Source organism: Amphibalanus amphitrite, unplaced genomic scaffold (genome assembly GCF_019059575.1).
Source record: "Amphibalanus amphitrite isolate SeventyFive unplaced genomic scaffold, NRLGWU_Aamphi_draft 001491F_arrow, whole genome shotgun sequence".
Lineage (NCBI taxonomy): Eukaryota > Metazoa > Arthropoda > Thecostraca > Balanomorpha > Balanidae > Amphibalanus > Amphibalanus amphitrite.
This window is the reverse complement of record NW_024882984.1, coordinates 10,081-31,924: the sequence shown is the minus strand read 5'-3', so window position 1 is coordinate 31,924 and position 21,844 is coordinate 10,081.

The window sequence follows — 21,844 nt, the reverse complement described above, 5'->3', positions numbered from 1 at the left end:
AATTTGATAGTAGCTTGCTGCTATCACCGGTGAAACAGGGCCCTGGTATATAGGGCCTTGGTCATGTCGTGACGCCATACTGTTGTCGTAATGGGTAGTTCCGGCGCACGATTGCCGCGACCTTGGCGGCGGCATTAAGTGACGTATGAGCCTTAAAGTAAGAGTTTACGCAGTCATGATAGTATATATATTTTTGATATATATTTTTTCAATATGATGTATTTAAAAGAAGTTGGGTTTAGGAAAAATTTTGACATTAACTTCGAACATTTAGCTGATGACGTAAAACAATATTGCGGCAATCGTGCGCCAGAATTGCCCCTTACGTCAGCAGTATGACGTCATCACATTACGTCAGCTCGCGCAATTTGATAGTAACGTGCTGCTATCACCGGTGAAACAGGGCCCATATAAAAGAGCTTCATATCAGTGATGCCATCCACATTTTTGCTCCATCCCAAGATCTCGACCAGAATTTCCCAAGATTCTCGTCTCGAATCACAAGACTACTCATCCATCGCATATCCTTAGGAGTACCCCAAGTAAATCCATAGCTTATTTTGGACATATTAGTGTGTTTAGTATTCAACTTTCTCTTCTTCGGGTCCACCCTTGTCCTTATTGGTGTATTTACAGCAGCTAATGTACGGCTCTAGCGAGATTAAGCGGTAGGTTTTGCACTTTTACATTTCCGGTTATATCTCAGAAACTAATCGATCTACGATGAAGCCATTTTACACGATCATGGCCGGTTTGTTACCCAACAAATCGATAGCATCTTCAACACTTAAAAGCTTCAGACAACGAAGATATAGCCTGAAGTACACTCATTTTTCTAGGTGCAAAACCTACCGCTAAAACCCGCGAGACCTGTACCGGGGAGGGACCGGGGGAGGGGAGGGGGAGGGGGGCGATCGGACTCCTACAGCTGATCGGTTCCTGACCGAGTATAAGAGATTCACGAAAAATGAAGATGCTGGCCTAGACAACATGAAGCCGGTGGTATCTGATATTATGGTCAGGTCATTCGTCGACCGTCAATGGTGGGTCAAGGACCCAAAACACAAAGTCCGAATCTGTTAGAACTTCTTGGAAACGAAGTCTGTGGCATTTTGGATTTATTTCGAAATTTTTCTCGTGACACATTTGGAGAAGCTAGGGTTAGGTGAGGTCAGGCTGATTTTAAGTGTTTTCCACCACTGAGTTTTGAAATATGGGCTCCAAAACAAGCTCTTAACCCTCGCCCGCACATGCCATTTTCCCATCCTAGAACGCACATGGGGGGGGGGGTTGCCCCCCCGGGCCATTTCGTTCCTGTTGGAGATAGAGCTTAGCGGTAAAGACCAAAAAGATTCTTTGCTAAGAGACGAATCCAACGATACCCAGTTTTACCTTCTCAGGTCAGTCATTGACCTTCCAGGTCAGGTCAAACTAAAAAATGTTGCTGTTTTGGGTCACCGTTGGATATCAAGTGCGCTGCTTATCATATACCGATGACGATGCCGTTTTCTGGTGCCAGGCCAGCTAGAACCTCTTTGTCACACTACCCGACCAGATTTTTGCTGCTGAGGTCATTTCAGGTCAAGCTAGGTCAAGGTCAATTATATGTGTTTGTATGTCTGTGTGTGTCTGTGTGTATACTGATGTGTGCACCGATTGTTTATGTGTCCACGGTCCATATTACATGAAATCATGATCTGAGAAGCTTTTACCAAAAATGCAGTCAAAAAAATTCACAAAAAGTAAATTCAGCTTGCCTAAAACGCAATTATCTTAGATGACCTAGGTTGACCTTGACCCTGACCTTGACACCTGTACATCGTCGAACAACATGTTCCATGATAGGTGGGAGGTAAGACTGGCAAAAAAGGCCAAAATCAAGGTGTCAAAAGCTCACAAGGCCCATAGCAAACGCAAGATGTTGAGAATTGGCCATTTGGGTCATGACATGACCTGACAAACAAGGTCATATCTCCGAAACCAAAAATCACAGAAACTTGAAATTTTCAGTGGACATCAAGAAAGGATAGAGGAGCAGCTATACGAAAAATCAGCCTTCTAGCTCTAAAATGTCGAGTGCAGAGCAGAAACACTACCTGGGGGGGGGGGGGGGGTGGCAACCACCCCCCCCCCATGTGCGGGCGAGGGTTAAAAGCTTATGTGAATCCCGAAATCGAAAAGCCTATGCTGTGAATCTGCGCATAAGCCAGTGCCCGCTGGGGCCCATGCATTTTCAAGCCGACGATGGCGAGGGGGTCTAAACGAGGACCTAACTCGTCCCCTGGACTATATAGTTACAAGCCGTCAGCAATGTTGTGAAGGTCGCAAGGTTACGCTAGTTTGATTATTTTTGGTCCAGCAGAGCCCAGAGGTCAGGTGACCAGACACTTTTCCGAGGTCAAAGACAAATTGCCCTTATTTTGGTTCGCGGTCAACGGATAAGCCTCCATAGAGCAAAACCGTAAAATGAAACGCTTTGTGCGGGAGCCGCTTTCTGAAATATTTTTCAGGCATAATATTTGTAAAAGCTTTTCATAGCCACCCAACATCATGCCGCTAAACCACCCATCCCCGTTGATCGGTAGTTGGAAATTAAACAAATGAGCGCCAGTTGCGAAAAGCGACTGAAAGCTGCTACTATACCTATAACAGTAATGGTACAAAAATAATCCTGCGATCTCGGTAAGATAATGCCTGCTAGAAACATCGCAAGCTTCGTCCGTTACTTCAATGTTTGATTAACCGTCCGTGAGGCAAATCCATCCTAAATCTATTATCGACCAAGGAAAAGCATTCGACAGCATGAGAAGACAAAGTGAAATCAGCTTCTGCCAGATCCCAAGATATGCAGTGCAAATCACAAGATCCCAATGTTAATGTTCAAATCCCAAGATCTTGGGACAAATCCCAAGGAATGGCATCGCTGCTTCATATAAAAGAGGCATAAGGAATTGTTCGTGATTTGTGTTCAAACAGCCAAAAACGCTGCTGACGGTGGAACAAAAAAGCAGGCGTAAGCAAATGGATTTGGAGATTTGACAAATACGTCATATTTTGTGCAGCACCTTTGCAGAGTGGCATGTACAATTGAACATGAAGTATGACAAGGCTGCTGATTTTACTCTTTTTAGTTTCAGAATCAGCATCCTTTTTAGTGACGTCACATAATTGAAAAGGAGAACAACAACAATGTAATTTCAATATTTCGAATTATATTCAGGTTTGTGAATACATATTTTTGCATGATAAACAAATAAGGTTTGTATTGGCATCGTTTTTAACGTTTTCTACCTTAAATTGCCAAAACTTGGCCAAAACAAACTGATCGGAAAATAATTTATTTTTAATACATGGATGACGCACTTGTTACAATAAGCTTGGAATGCCACATGCAAACCAGGGCACTAAAGAGTCATGCAAACTGTTGGTCACATGTGGGCGCCGCGAGTGTCAGGCTTTGCTGTTGAGGGCCAGCTGAGCTATTTGTGAGCACAACCATGCGATTATCCAACCCTTAGTTTGAGAAGATTTTTTACCTTGTGCTTGAAGTGACAAAGCCATTATTATCAACAAATAAAGCTAGTTAACTTTCTTAGTTGTAGTGACAAGATAATCAAGTTAGGTACATACAGGTAAGCTCACAACCCTGTCCGAAATTTACCAGAATTAGCAAGTTAGTGCGAATATTAAAGCAATAACTTCAGGTTATTGTAAGAGAAGCTTACATAAAGGTTTGGTTGCAGGATTTGGGGGCGAGAGGACATGAGCCAGCGAATCAGACCGTGCTGGAAATGAGGCCGCTTTCTGATCCCCACAGTGTTTAAGGTATCTTGTCCCAAACCAGTATGATGTGGGTACTGAATAGACTGTGTCTAAACCTAACCCACTACATAAACCTAAACCTAAACCTAAACCTCTGGGCAGTGGGCGGGTTAATCCCGTCCAGCGTTTAGCTTTTCAGAACACACTCAGAGTCGCGGTTTTGCCATTTTCGCCTAAAAAAATGGCAAAATTTCAAACGTCTCTAACATCTTCATTTTTAAACGAATCAAGACAACAAAAAAGGTTATACGTGATTCTACGGTATCGGTAACCCTGGCGTCACCGGTAGCGTTTTCGTTCAAGGTTAAAGGAAATAGTTCACTTTCCTGAAATTAGTATTTTGCTATGGATTTATGTTTTTTTATGCTCAAAATGATCAGAAACTAAAACAAAACGTTTTTGTAAAAAGGATTCTTTTCTATATTTTAGTATAAGAAGAACTATATTCTATATAAAATAATGTTTGACGCGGAAGCTTATTACGCGTTGACCAATCATATTGCGTAGGACAAACCCATCGGCTGTAAGCAGCATTCTGATTGGCTGACGATGACGTGACTGCATTCCTCAGCAAGGCACGCATTCCTCTGCAAGGCACTCTTTTCGGAACGAAAAATGGAATATCTTCGTCTAGGGTGATCGTTGGGCCGTAAAAGCTTCTCATTTGTGCTAGTCTCAGCGCAAGCAACAAAACTGCTATTCCAGTTCCAAACCCCATGTTAAAAGTGAACTATTTCCTTTAAGGTTTCCTGCATTAGGCAGTATTGGGCCACCGTGCCAAGCCGTAGCATGCTGTGACGTCACTGGGTAAGAGAACGTACCACGCTATCAGTATCAACTGAGACTCAGATAGACTCAGAACGACTCAGGCAGACTCAAACTGACTTAGACCGACTCAACCGACTCAAATAGATTCTGATCGACTCAGATCGACTCAGAACGACCCAAACTGACTCAGACCGACTCAATCGACTCAAATCGATTCCAATCGACTCAGAACGACTCAACCGACTCTAATAATAGATTCCTATCGATTCCGATCGACTCAGACAGACTCAGAACAACTCAGGCAGACTCAAACCGACTCAGGCAGACTCAAACTGACTCGACCGACTCAAACTGACTCAGACCCACTCAAACTGACTCAGACCGACTCAAACTGACTCAGACCGCTTAAACCGACTCAAATCGATTCCGATCGACTCAGACCGATTCAGAACGACTCAGGCAGACTCAAACGGACTCAAAACGATTCCGAGCGACTCAGGCAGACTCAGAATGACTCAGGCAGACTCAGACAGACTCAGAACGACTTAGGCAGACTCAAACCGACTCAGGCAGGCTCAAACTGACTCGACCGACTCAGAACGACTCAAACTACTCAGACCGACTCAAACCGACTCAGACCGACTCAAACCGACTCAGATTGACTCAACCGACTCAAATTGATTCCGATCGACTCAGACCGACTCAGAACGACTCAGGTGGACTCAAACCGAATCAAATCGATTCCGAGCGACTCAGGCAGACTCCGAATGACTCAGGCAGACTCAGACAGACTCAGAACGACTCAGACAGACTCAAACCGACTCAAGCAGACTCAAACTGACTCGTCCGACTCAGAACGACTCAAACTGACTCAGACCGACTCAACCGACAAAACTCGATTCCGAGCGACTCAGACAGACTCAGAACGACTCAGGCAGACTCGGGCCGATTCAGATAGACTCAGGCAGACTCAAACCGACTCAGGCAGACTCAGATCGATTCCGAGCGACTCAGAAAGACTCAGAACGACTCAGAACGACTCAGACAGACTCAGGCGGATTCAAACCGACTCAACCGACTCAAATCGAGTCAGTTTGAGTCTGCCTGAGTCGGTTTGAGTTTGCCGGAGTCGTTCTGAGTCTGTCTGCGTCGATCGGAATCGATTTGAGACGGTTGAGTCGGTCTGAGTCAGTTTGAGTCGTTCTGAGTCGGTCTGAGTCGATCGGAATCGATTTGAGTCGGTTGAGTCGGTCTGAGTCAGTTTGAGTCTGCCTGAGTCGTTCTGAGTCTGTCGGAGTCGATCGGAATCGATTTGAGTCGATTGAGTCGGTCTGAGTCTGTTTGAGTCGTTCTGAGTCGGTCTGAGTCGATCGGAATCTATTTGAGTCGGTTGAGTCGGTCTGAGTCAGTTTGGGTCGGTCTGAGTCGATCGGAATCTATTTGAGTCGGTTGAGTCGGTCTGAGTCAGTTTGAGTCTGCCTGAGTCGTTCTGAGTCTATCTGAGTCTCAGTCGATACTGATAGCATGGTACAGGGACCCGCAGTTGCTTCTGTACACACTAGTATTTCAGCGTATTCTTTGCCTGTGACACCGTTGGAGGCGAATTGGGAAATGATTGTGTGCTTATTAAAACCACCATCTGAAGGGCTTTAAACTGATGTGCTGCTCTCCTAATTCAGTGAACTTTTTATGGCTTTATCAGCAAAACATTGTTTTCGGCGCTTTTTCCTGCCCCATTCCTTCTGAAACCTGGAACCGCTTATTCCATTTACTCCTGCCATCTGACGATGGTCGTGCTGACTACTAGTTCCGGCGCTAGTTACTGCTCCAGTTTTGCACCCGGCACAAACTCAGGCGGCACCGGGCCGTGGCTCGATCAGTGAGGGTCGGACCGAGCCGACTGCCTGGGGCGCGGTTAGATCGGACGCCCTGCTGGGGAAGGGGACGGGAGTGAGGGGGAGGGGAGGAGGTGGTCACGTGGTCCGTCCAAGCTCGCAGACGGCCTGTCCTGCGCCCAGCCATGTTCCGTGATCCAAAATGGCACGAGAGCTGTGGAATGCCTGGAGGAGACGCTTCGAAAGCGAACTTCAGCAGCACTAATTTACCATATTCTGTGGAGCTAAATGAATATCATCTTAATGCAGAAAAAATTATATGCCTAAGCTGTATAAGCTGTATCTTTTTAAAAGTTGTAACTATAGGATTATTTTTAGGGCCTTATAGGTTTCGTATACACAGTGAATTGTGTTACATTAAGCCGTTTCGCTGTTATGGTTACTAACTGAAGAGTTATCCTTTTTCTCACAGGGAATGACAATACAATAACAATACGAATAAAACAGACCTTTCGCACAAAAAAGTGCCTTTCAGACCTTTCGACCAAAACCAAGACATGACCAAAACAGACCTTTCGCACAAAAAAGTGCCTCCGTCAGTGGCAAGAAATAAGTAATTAGGCATACATGTTTTCTTTCGATAAAATCGATGAAGTAGTTATTTTTGTTTTTAAGATATATTTTCAGCAGTTTTTTAAGCACATCATGGAAGCTTATAAACATTTGTGTATTTTATCGGCAACCCGGCTGGCCAGACCGAGATGGTGCCGCATATAGGTAGTTCTCATCGATGTTAAACCTATACACTTATTTTTCTCGACTGAAGAAGGCACGTTGTTGTCCGAAACGTTTGGTTTTATTCGCATTGTTTTTATATTGTAATTGTCCGTGAGAAAAACATACCCATATGGACTGGTCTCAGTTAATGTAGCAATTGTTGCATATTAATAACACAGATAAAATGAATATTAGCCCTCACCACACATATAAGTAGAGGTAAGTAGACCGCGCCCCCTGTTTTTCACCAATAAATCGCGGCAAAGCGAAGCATTGCGACGATTCTTTGGTGCCCTGGAGTTAATCAATTTTACAACTTCCCGGAAAATTAAATAGCCCTTATAATTTTTGCGTCTTGTCTGAGAATTTTAAATACCTGAACCAAATTACCTTTAACCTGTGATTATTTTTATCAAGATCATGTCAGGCCAGAATAGCAATTGAAAGTCAGCGCACATCTGTGTGTTTCCATAGTCGTTTCATGAGAAGCAACGTGACAACATGTAAAATATACTATCTAATGTTTGTCTCATTGAAATTCGGAGTCAGAAGCAAGCCAAGTCCCAGCAAACTTCACTTGTAGAAATTCTAGCAGGACCCAATTTTCCGTGCTTTTGGGTTATTAACCTGATTTGGGAGGTCAACCAGTGACCTAGGATCTCAGCATTGACCAGGACATAAAAATAATTGGCTTTCTCTCGTCAGCGATGACCAGGGCCCTCAAATCATCGGATTTCTCTCGTCACGAGCAGCTCGCTCTTTTTTATTTTTCAGCGAAGCTCTGGCTATTCATGAATGGCTGAGGGTTTCTACACAACCTCAAATACTACTTCTTGAACAATGTAAGCACCACATAAAATGAATCGTAAGAGAAGCGGCTCAAGATTAAGGAGCTATGAGACACTTAATAAAAAATGGCATAGATTAGAAACTGCACCTAACTTGCACTGGTTTTTAAACCTTTTCGTTGCAGACTGGTAGATTAAATTTTAGGATTGATTTCAGCTGATGCTCAAATGGAGCTATTCATTCGTTCATTCATGCGACCATCCAATTCCATTCATAAAAGAAGCCAGTGACAAAATTGTTCATTTTAGATAAGTGTGAAATACAAACTCAATAAAAGTTTAATGATACGGCAAATTTGACAGCTTTTATAATGAACAGACAAACAACTTTAACAAATCAAAGTTGAGAGCCCCAAATAGGGGAGAGTGAAGTAAAATGAGCCAAGGGGCAAGTTTAGCCACCCCATGTTTCTCAGCTCCTATATGGCGCTAATTGACTTGAGCTTCTATGTGCCGTTCGCTTACGATGCTGCAGTCTTTCACGTGAGACGGCAACGTTCTCACGCTCAGCACCCGGTAACATGTGGTATCGCCCCTGATAACTAAGACATGTTTTGCCTTTAAAATGAGATGGTTGTTATCTGCGGTGCATGGTTATTTTCCTTAGCGGGTGTTTAATCGAAAATGGCTACGGGTGGGGCAAGATGAGCCATTTTCACCTGGGGGAAGATGAGCCGGATAAGCCATTGTTGTCTCCGCTGTCGAAAACCAAACTGAGCTGCGCTTGTTTCTGCTGAATAGAAATGGCAGGAAATTGTTTTTCTTTGTTGATTACACAAGTTGTAAGTGATTTGCAGATTATCTGAAGGATAAAATGATTTCTTCCGTGATAGAAAATTAACGAGTATTGGAAGGCTTAAACAGTCACTTTTTGATGGAGGAAAAACCACGGGCGTAGGAACGTCATGAAAAGTGGGTGGGCCACCCTGTCAAGGGGCCTCCTTTTCCAGGGGGCCTCCTATTTTCAGGGCCTCCAACTTTTGCCTCGTCCTGCTGGCTGCTTTCAAGTATGACCTCCAAATCTAGCTTCTGAGAGCGGGCAGATGTACCTCCAGGGGCGTAACGCTTAAGCGAACAGTGCGGAAAGTCCGCACCATTTTTAAAACTTATTCCTGATTTTTTAGAATCTATTTGCCGCAAACGGCGCATGACCCCTGAAAACCCTTACACAAATGTGTTCCTCGTTTCCAGGTGCCCCCATTAGCTTCATAAGCGCCCTCTTTGGCATATAAGCGCCCTATGTATAGTCATCAGAGACATCCCTATATGTCCCACAGTCGCCCGTTGTCGCATACAATGTGCGCTTATCATAGGCGTCTCTCTTTTATGGACACTTGAAGGCGCCTCTCTGCCATGCCGGCGCCCCTGTTTCTTATGAATGCACCCGCATGGCATTGATCAATTGCAGTCTGCAGACCTCTGTTGCATGTGAACGCCATATATGCAGGCCTCAGAGGCGCCCCTCTTTCGCATTGAGGGCCCCTATGGGCTTCATAGGCGCCCCTCTATTGCACGTAGGTGCCCTACTGTCTCAGAACCTTTGGCATGCAGACGCCCATCTTTCGTACGGAGGAGCCGCTGTGGCTCTTAGAGACGGCATGGTGCTCCCAGATGCAGATGGGGCTCTCGGAGTCGACAGTGTGGAACCTTCAGTCGCTGATGGGTGCCCGCCAGATGTGGACCCTCGGAGACGCCGGTAGGGGCGCTCAGAGATGCCGGTGTGGCCCTAAGAGACACCGGTGTGGAACCCTCATAGTACTTCAGTGTAAGCCCTTACAATTGCTGGTGTGTGCTATGAATGCGCTGGCTTAAATCCCTCAGAGGCCGGTACATGGACATTAGAGCTCAGTGAGAGCTTGTGTGGTGCCTTCAGTGGCCTTGTGGAGCGTTAGACATCAACATGGTGCTCTTCAGGAGCCGGTGAGTCCTCAGAGTCCCGGTGTGGGGCCTTCAGAGCTCCGAGATACTGGTGTGGGGCCCTCAGAGGTGTCGGTGTGGGTCCTTAGATGTACCTATAGAGCCTTGAGATGCACAGGTGTGGAGGCCCACAGAGGGCGGTGTGGGGCCCCAGAGCCCCGATATAGGGCCCTAAGAGACACTAGTAGGACCCTCAAAGGCGCCGCTGTGTGGCGATCATAAACACTGGTTTGGGGCCTCACAGGCGGGTGGAGCCGTTAGAGGCTGGAAAAGGCCTTAGATGCTACAAGGAGCCTTCAGAAGCCGGCGTGGCACCCTTAGATGGGATAAGCGTGTCTACTTAGGAGCCCTTGAGGTCTCATTAAGTTCTGTGGGGCCCTACCGAGCCGAAATATGGCCACGGCCAGTTGCCGCCCCATGGCTCTTCGGACTATCATTCTCAGGGACCTCATCTGCCTAGTTTGAATAGAAGGGCCCCTCAGACCAATCAGTCTCATGGGCCTCCTCTGGCTAGTATAAATAGAAGGGCCTGTTAGACCATCAATCCTAGGGGCCTCCCTGGTTAGTATAAATAGAAGAGCCTCTCAGCCCATCAGGGGCCTGTGGACAGTATAAATAAGAGGGCTCTCAGACCACTCAGTCTCGGGGGCCCTCCCTAGAAAAGTGTAAATGTGGATAGAGGGTCCCTTAGATTCATTAGGAGTGGACCTCTCTGACTATCGGTCTCAGGGGCCTCTTGTGGCCAGTATGAATATAAGAGCCTCTCAGACCATCGGTCTCAGGGGCCTCGTTGTGGCCAGTATGAATATAAGAGCCTCTCAGACCACGGTCTCAGGGGCCTCTTCTGACTAGCGTGGATAGAGGGCCCTCCCAGACCACCGGTCTCAGGGGCCTCCAGTAGCCAGTTATATGAACAGAAGGGCCTCACAGCCATCAGCCTCGGGGGCCTCTTCTGACTGGGTGAATATGAGGCCTCTCATACCATCAGTCTCAGGGGCCTCCTCTGCCTAGTGTGAATATAAGGGCTTCCAGGCCATCAGTCTCAGGGGACTCTTCTGACTGGTGCCGGATTGAGGGACCTCCCAGACCGAAAGTTTTGGGGGTCTCCTGTGGCCAGTATGAATAGAAGGGCCTCTCAGTCCTCAGTCTCATGGGCCTCTTCTGCCTGGTGTGATTATAAGGGCCTCTCAGGTCATCAGTCTCAGGGGCCTCCTATGACTACAGTGTAGATGGATAGGCCTCCAAGACCATCAGTCTCAGGGGCCTCTTCTGACTATTGAGGATAGAGGGGCCTACTCTGACTAGTGAGGGTAGGGGGCCTCAGCTAGACCGCCAGTGTCAGGGGCCTATTGTGACTAGTGGGATGGAGGGGCCTCCCAGACCGCCAGTGTCAGGGGCCTCCCCAGACCAGTGTGGATATTGGGGCCTCCTCAGATCCACTAGGGCCTCTCAGGCCATCAGTCTCAGGGGCTTCGACTGACAAGTATGAACAGAGGGCCTCCTTTGATCCATCACGGCCCCTTGGAGTCCGTGCGTGGGGATTCGTGGAACTTATTTTTACCGAGTTTGTTTTTCGGAAGGTGACGACGTCTTCTCAAATCGAGGCGAGGGGCCTCGAGTAAAAAGTGGGTGGCCAAAACATGGTTGGCCCCCCCACCTCGAAAAGTGGGTGGGCACTTGCCCACCTGGCCCCCCCTTTCCTACGCCTATGGAAAAAACTGCGATAAGTATGTATGCCATGGAGTGAATAAAAGAGCCCACTCTTCGCCGCGCCCGGGAAAAGAAGAGGCTTGCTTTTCTATCCATGCTCAACTTTCCCCACGACGTGTCTCAACTTACCCCGCCCATGGGGTAAGATGAGAAACGTGCAAGATCATTTTTGACGTAGCCTTTCAGTACAAAAATAAGCGGTATGAAACATTTCTGGCCACCATTACATGCGCAAATCACCACTCTGTCCGTCCAACCCGTAAAACGCAGAAAAATGATCAGTTAGTTATCCTGTAGCTTACGAAAAACAAAAAGCGGCTCAACTTATCTCATTCTCCCCTACGTAACACAATTGAGGGCATTTTTTAGGCCATCACAGTATTTGGCAACAATCGTTGTTTAGGGGACTGGGGAGGGTGGTTACTGGCTCATAGTCTGCCCCCCCCCCACCCAAAAAAAAAGAAAGAAAGAAAACGAAAACGATCATCCGCGAAAAGAACTATTGAGCTTGAACCAAGATGACGAATCGATTATGTATAGGTATGCAGGATGACTAACGATGCCACTTTTTGACTTCTTGTGTCAAATAAATTCCATCATCCGGATAGCACGTCAGCATTCTATTTGACATTTTGCAACAAACGTATACTATTTGGCGCGACTAGCCTCATAAATGTTCTGAAACTAAAACCGTTTTCTTCGCAATTAACTTGAACCACGTCATCCCAGCTTATGCACGACAAAAATAAAATATGCTTCAGGATCACTGGCCTGAATTCCAATGCTTAAAGTTTACTCAAAACCGGTGTGGCTGAGGCACTCTTCGCTACATCTCGTGACGGCCACCATTGTGTTGCATTTTTCGGTAAGCTATAAGTTAATAAGGAAAGGATTGGTGAGTGGGTTGAAAACAGCCCTCACCCCCCCCTCCTTCTGGAAACATAAGTAACCGAAAGATCTAGCGATGGTTTATCCACCCCGTCTGCCGCCGCGCTGCGAGGCCTCGATTCGTTCGGTATGTGGCTTCCTGAGCGGTCCTCCCGGAGGCAAGGTGAAAGGTCATGGCCTGTATCAGAAATTTATACGTTGCTGAATATGTTTTAGTTCTTCCAAGGCCTTGGACACCGTTTTATTATCGGATAAGCATGCACTTTCTTATCAATCAATACATTTAAGAAAACTTGATCATAATCTTATACTGCGGCAATTGTAGTTCTGCTTACGGCTGCCTCTTTATGATACGGGCCACCACCACCTCCACTGCGCTGGAGCTCAGCCGTTCTACCCCCCCCGCTACGGACCGGCCCTCGGGCTAGGTGTGTTAGTACTGAGCGCAAACCTGTAGTAGTCACGTGACTTTCATTCACGTAGCGGGAACGGAAGCTATAGGCGATACCAAGGACGGGCTCTGGGGAGGCAACCGGCGCGGAAAAATAGCACGATTGTAGTTTTGGAAGAATATCTGTTGCGGTAAGAGGAATTATACAAAGCATACGTCCTAGGAGCAAACATGTGTTATTCCTCCATACTTTGCGCTACATTTCCTTCTCCAATGGCCAGCACTTAGCAAATAATAGCGCAATTCTAAATTGGTAATATATGTGTACAGTAGCAACTGCGGGTCCCTGTACCTGAGAGGGCCCTCTGTGTGCCTGAGAGGGCCCTCTGTGTGCCTGAGAGGGCCCTCTGTGTGCCTGAGAGGGCCCCTGTATCCTTCACAAGGTCCCTCATTGGCCTAAATGTGTCCCCTAATAATCCTCAAGAGTTCTACAATACTTTTTTCTTTAAGCGAATACAATGGGAAGTGGTCAAAAGGGCCCTTGAAGTCATTTCAATTTTTCCGTGTTATAAAAAAAAACTTTTTTTCTAGGCTCCAGGGGGGATCCTAGGACCCCCAGGGTCCCCCCTTGGATACGCCACTGACTCCGAGGGCCTTTAGGCCCGAGGTGCTTTTCGCTAAAAAAGCGAGGCGACATTTATTGAATTCCCGGCCTTAGGGCTGGAAGGTGTTTCCCATACCTGCCAAAAAGCTCATAACTATAATTGATAGTGACGTCAGCAGCCGTGTGGTTCAACACGTTTAACCACACCCCTTGAACCACACGGCTGGCAATATTAAAGCACTGCATTAAACTTTGAAAAGTGTGGTACAGTGCACGTGCCATTAAAATGCCTGGCTGTCTTGATTTAATCATGCAATGTAGCAGGTATGGGAAAGCTTGAACTTGAATTGCTGCGTTTCGGGACGTGTGCCAATTACGGACACAGGCATGCACTCCTACTTGGCCTTGCCACGCGTGCACTCCCATCTAGGGAAAACTCACACATTGGTCGACATATTTTTGCAGCTCAGGATCTTCTTCAGATTCAGAGCTACTAGAGTCACTCTCAGCATCCATAACTTCAACATTCCTCCTTTTTGAGCTCATCTTGATCTTGATGCTGACGTTTGTTAGCAGGTAGGTAAAGCACTAAATAACGGGAGAGTATTAGATTATCAATAAATGTAAAGGTCTCAAAGTTCAAGTGTATACTGTTACTGATTTGATGTACCGAGCATCCATACAAGCACCTTTTCTCTCACAAAACAAATAAAACTGAAAAAGGATGCACGCATTCAACCACGCTGCTCGGCGGGGCACGTGCTTGGGCACGGGTATATAGGGCCTTGGGCATGTAACGGAAGTTGGCACAGATTCAGCACAGATCAGCACAGCACAGATTCGGTAGGGGGAAAAAAGGCCCCGGTAGAGGGAAACCTTTATGACCCGTTTTCCCCTAGAAATGACGTCACAAAGAGGTAAAAATGGGTATCAATCGAAAGCTCTCGTTTACCCAGACACAGTCCTGCAGGAAAATTCCACTTTTTCCCCATAGGAAGTTTTTACGGGAAAATCAAAATTTTGGGTCAATGGGGGGTCCCCCCGATTTCGTTCAAAATCGGCACACAGGTGCCCCACCACCAGCCGAGAAACTTTCCCCAAAACGGTCCCCGTTGCATTGACGTTTAAGGCCCTTAAAGCCCCGTAAACTCGTAAAAAATCCGTAAATTCGCCCTTGTACGGCCAAAAACGGGGCGCTAAAGTAAAATGGGTATCAATCGAAAGCTCTCGTTTACCCAGACACAGTCCTGCAGGAAAATTCCACTTTTTCCCCATAGGAAAGTTTTTACGGGAAAATCAAAATTTCGGGTCAATGGGGGGTCCCCCCCGATTTCGTTCAAAATCGGCACACAGGTGCCCCACCACCAGCCGAGAAACTTTCCCCAAAACGGTCCCCGTTGCATTGACGTTTAAGGCCCTTAAAGCCCCGTAAACTCGTAAAAAATCCGTAAATTCGCCCTTGTACGGCCAAAAACGGGGCGCTAGGGTAAAAATGGGTATCAATCGAAAGCTCTCGTTTACCCAGACACAGTCCTGCAGGAAAATTCCACTTTTTCCCCATAGGAAAGTTTTTACGGGAAAATCAAAATTTCGGGTCAATGGGGGGTCCCCCCCGATTTCGTTCAAAATCGGCACACAGGTGCCCCACCACCAGCCGAGAAACTTTCCCCAAAACGGTCCCCGTTGCATTGACGTTTAAGGCCCTTAAAGCCCCGTAAACTCGTAAAAAATCCGTAAATTCGCCCTTGTACGGCCAAAAACGGGGCGCTATGGTGAAAATGGGTATCAATCGAAAGCTCTCGTTTACCCAGACACAGTCCTGCAGGAAAATTCCACTTTTTCCCCATAGGAAAGTTTTTACGGGAAAATCAAAATTTTGGGTCAATGGGGGGTCCCCCCCGATTTCGTTCAAAATCGGCACACAGGTGCCCCACCACCAGCCGAGAAACTTTCCCCAAAACGGTCCCCGTTGCATTGACGTTTAAGGCCCTTAAAGCCCCGTAAACTCGTAAAAAATCCGTAAATTCGCCCTTGTACGGCCAAAAACGGGGCGCTATGGTGAAAATGGGTATCAATCGAAAGCTCTCGTTTACCCAGACACAGTCCTGCAGGAAAATTCCACTTTTTCCCCATAGGAAAGTTTTTACGGGAAAATCTAAATTTTGGGTCAATGGGGGGTCCCCCCCGATTTCGTTCAAAATCGGCACACAGGTGCCCCACCACCAGCCGAGAAACTTTCCCCAAAACGGTCCCCGTTGCATTGACGTTTAAGGCCCGTAAAGCCCCCTAGACTCGTAAAATATCCGTAAAATCGCCTTTGTACGGACAAAAAAGTGGTGCTATGGTAAAAATGGGTATCAATCGAAAGCTCTCGTTTACCCAGACACAGTCCTGCAGGAAAATTCCACTTTTTTCCCATAGGAAAGTTTTTACGGGAAAATCAAAATTTTGGGTCAATGGGGGGTCCCCCCCGATTTCGTTCAAAATCGGCACACAGGTGCCCCACCACCAGCCGAGAAACTTTCCCCAAAACGGTCCCCCGTTGCATTGACGTTTAAGGCCCTTAAAGCCCCGTAAACTCGTAAAAAATCCGTAAATTCGCCCTTGTACGGCCAAAAACGGGGCGCTATGGTGAAAATGGGTATCAATCGAAAGCTCTCGTTTACCCAGACACAGTCCTGCAGGAAAATTCCACTTTTTCCCCATAGGAAAGTTTTTACGGGAAAATCAAAATTTCGGGTCAATGGGGGGTCCCCCCCGATTTCGTTCAAAATCGGCACACAGGTGCCCCACCACCAGCCGAGAAACTTTCCCCAAAACGGTCCCCGTTGCATTGACGTTTAAGGCCCGTAAAGCCCCCTAGACTCGTAAAATATCCGTAAAATCGCCTTTGTACGGACAAAAAAGTGGTGCTATGGTAAAAATGGGTATCAATCGAAAGCTCTCGTTTACCCAGACACAGTCCTGCAGGAAATTCCACTTTTTTCCCATAGGAAAGTTTTTACAGGAAAATCAAAATTTTGGGTCAATGGGGGGTCCCCCCCGATTTCGTTCAAATCGGCACACAGGTGCCCCACCACCAGCCGAGAAACTTTCCCCAAAACGGTCCCCGTTGCATTGACGTTTAAGGCCCTTAAAGCCCCGTAAACTCGTAAAAAATCCGTAAATTCGCCCTTGTACGGCCAAAAACGGGGCGCTATGGTTAAAATGGGTATCAATCGAAAGCTCTCGTTTACCCAGACACAGTCCTGCAGGAAAATTCCACTTTTTTCCCATAGGAAAGTTTTTACGGGAAAATCAAATTTTGGGTCAATGGGGGGTCCCCCCCGATTTCGTTCAAAATCGGCACACAGGTGCCCCACCACCAGCCGAGAAACTTTCCCCAAAACGGTCCCCGTTGCATTGACGTTTAAGGCCCTTTAAAGCCCCGTAAACTCGTAAAAAATCCGTAAATTCGCCCTTGTACGGCCAAAAAACGGGGCGCTATGGTTAAAATGGGTATCAATCGAAAGCTCTCGTTTACCCAGACACAGTCCTGCAGGAAAATTCCACTTTTTCCCCATAGGAAAGTTTTTACGGGAAAATCAAAATTTTGGGTCAATGGGGGGTCCCCCCCGATTTCGTTCAAAATCGGCACACAGGTGCCCCACCACCAGCCGAGAAACTTTCCCCAAAACGGTCCCCGTTGCATTGACGTTTAAGGCCCTTAAAGCCCCGTAAACTCGTAAAAAATCCGTAAATTCGCCCTTGTACGGCCAAAAACGGGGCGCTATGGTGAAAATGGGTATCAATCGAAAGCTCTCGTTTACCCAGACACAGTCCTGCAGGAAAATTCCACTTTTTCCCCATAGGAAAGTTTTTACGGGAAAATCTAAATTTTGGGTCAATGGGGGGTCCCCCCCGATTTCGTTCAAAATCGGCACACAGGTGCCCCACCACCAGCCGAGAAACTTTCCCCAAAACGGTCCCCGTTGCATTGACGTTTAAGGCCCGTAAAGCCCCCTAGACTCGTAAAATATCCGTAAAATCGCCTTTGTACGGACAAAAAAGTGGTGCTATGGTAAAAATGGGTATCAATCGAAAGCTCTCGTTTACCCAGACACAGTCCTGCAGGAAAATTCCACTTTTTTCCCATAGGAAAGTTTTTACGGGAAAATCAAAATTTTGGGTCAATGGGGGGTCCCCCCCGATTTCGTTCAAAATCGGCACACAGGTGCCCCACCACCAGCCGAGAAACTTTCCCCAAAACGGTCCCCGTTGCATTGACGTTTAAGGCCCTTAAAGCCCCGTAAACTCGTAAAAAATCCGTAAATTCGCCCTTGTACGGCCAAAAACGGGGCGCTATGGTGAAAATGGGTATCAATCGAAAGCTCTCGTTTACCCAGACACAGTCCTGCAGGAAAATTCCACTTTTTCCCCATAGGAAAGTTTTTACGGGAAAATCAAAATTTTGGGTCAATGGGGGGTCCCCCCCGATTTCGTTCAAATCGGCACACAGGTGCCCCACCACCAGCCGAGAAACTTTCCCCAAAACGGTCCCCGTTGCATTGACGTTTAAGGCCCGTAAAGCCCCCTAGACTCGTAAAATATCCGTAAAATCGCCTTTGTACGGACAAAAAAGTGGTGCTATGGTAAAAATGGGTATCAATCGAAAGCTCTCGTTTACCCAGACACAGTCCTGCAGGAAAATTCCACTTTTTTCCCATAGGAAAGTTTTTACGGGAAAATCAAAATTTTGGGTCAATGGGGGGGTCCCCCCCGATTTCGTTCAAAATCGGCACACAGGTGCCCCACCACCAGCCGAGAAACTTTCCCCAAAACGGTCCCCGTTGCATTGACGTTTAAGGCCCTTAAAGCCCCGTAAACTCGTAAAAAATCCGTAAATTCGCCCTTGTACGGCCAAAAACGGGGCGCTATGGTGAAAATGGGTATCAATCGAAAGCTCTCGTTTACCCAGACACAGTCCTGCAGGAAAATTCCACTTTTTCCCCATAGGAAAGTTTTTACGGGAAAATCAAAATTTTAGGTCAATGGGGGTCCCCCCCGATTTCGTTCAAAATCGGCACACAGGTGCCCCACCACCAGCCGAGAAACTTTCCCCAAAACGGTCCCCGTTGCATTGACGTTTAAGGCCCGTAAAGCCCCCTAGACTCGTAAAATATCCGTAAAATCGCCTTTGTACGGACAAAAAAGTGGTGCTATGGTAAAAATGGGTATCAATCGAAAGCTCTCGTTTACCCAGACACAGTCCGCAGGAAAATTCCACTTTTTTCCCATAGGAAAGTTTTTACGGGAAAATCAAAATTTTGGGTCAATGGGGGGTCCCCCCCGATTTCGTTCAAAATCGGCACACAGGTGCCCCACCACCAGCCGAGAAACTTTCCCCAAAACGGTCCCCGTTGCATTGACGTTTAAGGCCCGTAAAGCCCCCTAGACTCGTAAAATATCCGTAAAATCGCCTTTGTACGGACAAAAAAGTGGTGCTATGGTAAAAATGGGTATCAATCGAAAGCTCTCGTTTACCCAGACACAGTCCTGCAGGAAAATTCCACTTTTTTCCCATAGGAAAGTTTTACGGAAAATCAAAATTTTGGGTCAATGGGGGGTCCCCCCCGATTTCGTTCAAAATCGGCACACAGGTGCCCCACCACCAGCCGAGAAACTTTCCCCAAAACGGTCCCTGTTGCATTGACGTTTAAGGCCCTTAAAGCCCCGTAAACTCGTAAAAAATCCGTAAATTCGCCCTTGTACGGCCAAAAACGGGGCGCTATGGTGAAAATGGGTATCAATCGAAAGCTCTCGTTTACCCAGACACAGTCCTGCAGGAAAATTCCACTTTTTCCCATAGGAAAGTTTTTACGGGAAAATCAAAATTTTAGGTCAATGGGGGTCCCCCCCGATTTCGTTCAAAATCGGCACACAGGTGCCCCACCACCAGCCGAGAAACTTTCCCCAAAACGGTCCCCGTTGCATTGACGTTTAAGGCCCGTAAAGCCCCCTAGACTCGTAAAATATCCGTAAAATCGCCTTTGTACGGACAAAAAAGTGGTGCTATGGTAAAAATGGGTATCAATCGAAAGCTCTCGTTTACCCAGACACAGTCCCGCAGGAAAATTCCACTTTTTTCCCATAGGAAAGTTTTTACGGGAAAATCAAAATTTTGGGTCAATGGGGGGTCCCCCCCGATTTCGTTCAAAATCGGCACACAGGTGCCCCACCACCAGCCGAGAAACTTTCCCCAAAACGGTCCCCGTTGCATTGACGTTTAAGGCCCGTAAAGCCCCCTAGACTCGTAAAATATCCGTAAAATCGCCTTTGTACGGACAAAAAAGTGGTGCTATGGTAAAAATGGGTATCAATCGAAAGCTCTCGTTTACCCAGACACAGTCCTGCAGGAAAATTCCACTTTTTTCCCATAGGAAAGTTTTTACGGGAAAATCAAAATTTTGGGTCAATGGGGGGTCCCCCCGATTTCGTTCAAAATCGGCACACAGGTGCCCCACCACCAGCCGAGAAACTTTCCCCAAAACGGTCCCCGTTGCATTGACGTTTAAGGCCCTTAAAGCCCCGTAAACTCGTAAAAAATCCGTAAATTCGCCCTTGTACGGCCAAAAACGGGGCGCTATGGTGAAAATCGGTATCAATCGAAAGCTCTCGTTTACCCAGACACAGTCCTGCAGGAAAATTCCACTTTTTCCCCATAGGAAAGTTTTTACGGGAAAATCAAAATTTTGGGTCAATGGGGGTCCCCCCCGATTTCGTTCAAAATCGGCACACAGGTGCCCCACCACCAGCCGAGAAACTTTCCCCAAAACGGTCCCCGTTGCATTGACGTTTAAGGCCCGTAAAGCCCCCTAGACTCGTAAAATATCCGTAAAATCGCCTTTGTACGGACAAAAAAGTGGTGCTATGGTAAAAATGGGTATCAATCGAAAGCTCTCGTTTACCCAGACACAGGCTCTTAGGAAAATTCCACTTTTTTCCCTAGGAAAGTTTTTACGGGAAAATCAAAATTTTGGGTCAATGGGGGTCCCCCCGATTTCGTTCAAAATCGGCACACAGGTGCCCACACCAGCCGAGAAACTTTCCCCAAAACGGTCCCCGTTGCATTGACGTTTAAGGCCCTTAAAGCCCCGTAAACTCGTAAAAAATCCGTAAATTCGCCCTTGTACGGCCAAAAACGGGCGCTAGGGTAAAAATGGGTATCAATCGAAAGCTCTTGTTTACCCAGACACAGTCTTGCAGGAAAATTCCACTTTTTCCCCATAGGAAAGTTTTTACGGGAAAATCAAAATTTCGGGTCAATGGGGGGTCCCCCCCGATTTCGTTCAAAATCGGCACACAGGTGCCCCACCACCAGCCGAGAAATTTTCCCCAAAACGGTCCCCGTTGCATTGACGTTTAAGGCCCTTAAAGCCCCGTAAACTCGTAAAAAATCCGTAAATTCGCCCTTGTACGGCCAAAAACGGGGCGCTAGGGTAAAAATGGGTATCAATCGAAAGCTCTCGTTTACCCAGACACAGTCCTGCAGGAAAATTCCACTTTTTCCCCATAGCAAAGTTTTTAAGGGAAAATCAAAATTTCGGGTCAATGGGGGGTCCCCCCCGATTTCGTTTTAAATCGGCACACAGGTGCCCCACCACCAGCCGAGAAACTTTCCCCAAAACGGTCCCCGTTGCATTGACGTTTAAGGCCCGTAAAGCCCCCTAGACTCGTAAAATCCGTAAATCGCCTTTGTACGGACAAAAAAGTGGTGCTATGGTAAAAATGGGTATCAATCGAAAGCTCTCGTTTACCCAGACACAGTCCTGCAGGAAAATTTCACTTTTTCCCCATAGGAAAGTTTTTACGGAAAATAAAACTTTCCTATGGGGAAAAAGTGAAATTTTCCTGCAGGACTGTGTCTGGGTAAACGAGAGCTTTCGATTGATACCCATTTTTACCCTAGCGCCCCGTTTTTGGCCGTACAAGGGCGAATTTACGGATTTTTTACGAGTTTACGGGGCTTTAAGGGCCTTAAACGTCAATGCAACGGGGACCGTTTTGGGAAAGTTTCTCGGCTGGTGGTGGGGCACCTGTGTGCCGATTTTGAACGAAATCGGGGGACCCCCCATTGACCCAAAATTTTGATTTTCCCGTAAAACTTTCCTATGGGAAAAAATGGAATTTTCCTGCAGGACTGTGTCTGGGTAAACGAGAGCTTTCGATTGATACCCATTTTTACCATAGCACCACTTTTTTGTCCGTACAAAGGCGATTTTACGGATATTTTACGAGTCTAGGG